This window comes from Dipodomys spectabilis, unplaced genomic scaffold (genome assembly GCF_019054845.1).
Source record: "Dipodomys spectabilis isolate Male_0828 unplaced genomic scaffold, ASM1905484v1 ptg000474l, whole genome shotgun sequence".
Lineage (NCBI taxonomy): Eukaryota > Metazoa > Chordata > Mammalia > Rodentia > Heteromyidae > Dipodomys > Dipodomys spectabilis.
In genome coordinates, this window is record NW_024871151.1 from 697,733 (window position 1) to 701,096 (window position 3,364).

At 34.4% G+C, this 3,364-nt stretch overlaps 1 pseudogene; it reads left to right on the forward strand.

Moving 5' to 3' along the window:
- Positions 1-3,029: 3,029 nt before the first annotated feature.
- Positions 3,030-3,142, forward strand: LOC122098322 (annotated as a pseudogene).
- The last annotated feature ends 222 nt before the right edge of the window (positions 3,143-3,364 follow it).

A 3,364-nucleotide genomic window follows, 5' to 3' on the forward strand; every position in this document is an offset into this window, starting at 1 on the left:
GAACAAGTTTACACTCCCACCAACAATGAAGTAAGGTTCCCTTCTGTCCAAATCCCCTCAAGCATCTGTTGTTGTTAGAGTTCTTGATTATAGCCATTCTAACTGGGGTGAGGTGGTATTTCAATGTTGTTTTGATTTGCATTTCTTTTATGGCTAGGGAGGTTGAGCATTTCTTCATGTGTCTATTGGCCATACTTCCTTCTTCTTCAGAGAAGTTTCTCTTCAAGTCTTTAGCCCACTTATTTATTGGGCAGTTGTTTCTTTGAGGATTTGTTGTTGGGGGATTTTATTTTTTGAGTTCCAAGAATATTTTAGATATGAGACCCTTGTCCATTGTATGGCTAGTGAAGATCTTCTCCCAATCCGTAGGTTTTCTATTGATCTGGCTAGTTATGTCCTTTGCCATGTAGAAGCTCTGCAACTTCATGCAATCCCAGTTGTCCAACCTTTCTTTGATTTGTTGTGTTTCCGGGTCTCTATTAAGAAAATTTTGGCCTGAGCCAAGGAGGCCTAGGGTTTCTCCTATTCCATTCTGTAAGGTTTTCAGAGTGTTTGCTTTGACTCCGAGGTCTTTGATCCATTTGGAGTTGATTCTGGTGCAGTGTGATATATAAGGATCTAGTTTTAGTCTTCTACAAGTAGTTAACTAATTTTGCCAGCACCATTTACTGAAGAGGCTGTCTTTCTTTCATTCTATTATTTTAGCTTCCTTATCAAAGATTAGTTGGCTATAGGTCTGTAGGTTCATTTCTGGGTTTTCAATTCTATTCCATTGGTCCTAAGGTCTGTTCTTATGCCAGTACCAAGCTGTTTTGATTACTATGGCTTTATAGTAGAGTTTGAAATTTGGTATTGATATTCCACCAGCAGTGTTCTTTCCATTGAGGAGCATCTTTGCTATTTGGGGTCTTTTATTGTTCCATATGAATTTTTGGATTGCCTCTTCTTTTTCCTTGAAGAATAAGGTTGGAATTTTGATAGGAATTGCATTGAATTTGTAGATAGCCTTGGGAAGTATTGCCATTTTCACGATATTGATCTTTCCAATCCAGGGGCATGGGAGGTTTTGCCATTTTCTAAGTTCTGTTTTGATTTCCTTTTTCAAGATTTTAAAGTTTTCATCATAGAGGTCCTTCACTTCTTTGGTTAAATTAATTCCTAGGTATTTTATTTTTTGAGGGGCTTTTGCAAATGGACTTTCCTAAATTCAGCCACACTTTTCTCATTGTTGGCATACAGAAAAGCCATTGTTTTTGGGGGGTTAATTTTATATCGTGCTACTTTGCCAAAGTTTTGAATCAGCTTGAGTAATTTGGTAGTGGAGTCTATGGGATTCTTTAAATACAAGATCATGTCATGTGCAAAGAGGGAGAGTTTTATTTCTTCTTTCCCTATTTGGATCCCCTTTATGTTTACATCTTGTCTTATTGTTGAGCTCTAATTTTAATGTTCACTTGGTAAACTAAATCCTCTATATCCCTGTCTCTGAGTAAATACGCATCAACATGAAATATAAAGTGATTTTGATAAAAAATAAAAATAACTCAGAAGAAATTATAAATGCAAAAACAATCTTCATAGAAGCAAACTCCCAGAGATATTTCATGACTTTGACAATGATAAAGTGGGTAAAGTTAATATTAATTTAGAAGTATGGCAATGCACAAAAACATCAAAAATACTCATATATTTCATTATATAATCCAAAGTAGAAAGCAAATGTTTTTTAGATGATTTTTTAAAACCCAGTCTTTCAGGTACTGGGAAGGTGGCTCAATGGTAGAGTGCCTGCCTTGCATGCATGAGGCCTTGGGTTTGATTTCTCAGCATCATATTAGCAGAAAAAGATGGAAGTGGTGCTGTGGCTCAAGTGGTATCACTAGCCTTGAGCTGAGGGACAGCACCCAGGCCCCAGAGTTCCAGCCCCATGACCAACAAAATAAAAATAAAAAACAAAACAAAACACAGTCTCTCACTTTTGTGACCTCAACTCTGTAATAACTCTGCTTCAGCCTAGGGCTAATATTTTAGGTGTGGACATTTATCAACACTCCTGAATCAGACTCTACTTAATCATTTTTTAAATACATATTTTGTTCTTAATTTTCCTCTTTATAAATTCACATGCACCTATAAAAAACGGTGTGGCCATCCCAGTAACCTTCTCAAAGTACCTCCTAATGACAACTTACAAAAAGTTCTATTATATTACAACAAGGAAAACAATGCTACAAATAAAGAAAACCAATAATTAAATATTAACGAATAATAAAATAAAAAACGAAACAATTACCAGTGTTTTCAGTATTTGAAGTGTACTACAAATTAGATTTTATTATTGTCATATTTCTTTACATTTAACACTGGCTAAGATTATGATGTTCAACAAGAATTTTATAGGCTATGAGTAGTGTTTAAAGTCACCCACTAAGATTACCATTTATAGTTCATCTCATAATTTGTATATGGCTTATATCATCATTTGTTCCTCACTAACATATAAAGTAAGGAAGGCCTACAGTTTTAACAGAAACTGTGTAGTTAACATAGTCAACTCTTTATTCTGCTCCTTTACACAAAGACTTTGCAACTTCTCATTAGTAAAGTTTCTATAAACTCTGAAATGTACATACTTAGTAGTATTTATCTGCTACCATAAATCTTAAATACTTTATAGAAAAGTATTATGACCTGTCATACAGTCCCAGTTTTGGCATATATAAGCAAATATCCAAAAGTAAATATATTTAAAACATTAAAACTTTTAACAAACCTTAACACTTGCTGCAGTGTTCATTATGACAGGTCCCTTGTATAGAATAATTGATTTCCTCCTCCTACACATCTCTTGAACAACAAATATCTGGATTTATTTTGTTTTTGACATGTAAATCTTGACTTTATTCTTAAATGTGTACTTATGTAAGAAGTACATGGTTCTCAAATTTCACAACAATTCTTTTAAACTTACTTTTTGTTGATTTGTCTAGTTTAAAAAATCAACTACAATTTATATATAAAAATGTTCTGTGCTCAATTCAGCATCATATACACTAACATTGGAATGATACAGAGAAGATTAGCATGGCCCCTGCCCAAAGATGACAGGCAAATTCCTGAAGAATTCCATCGCCCAATTTGTTAGGAAATGGAAAGACTTGGGAAAAAAATTATTAAGTGGAGTAAGCCAAGTCTAAAGAAACATAGGTCCCATGGTTTCTCTAATTTTCAATAACTAATATATGTCTGGGATAAGCAGAAAAGGTCAAAAGTTATGTGTATATGACCAGATAAGATTATGTTAAGGGCCGGGCTCTGGTGGCTCACTCCTGTAATCCTAGCTACTCAAGAGGCTGAGATCTGA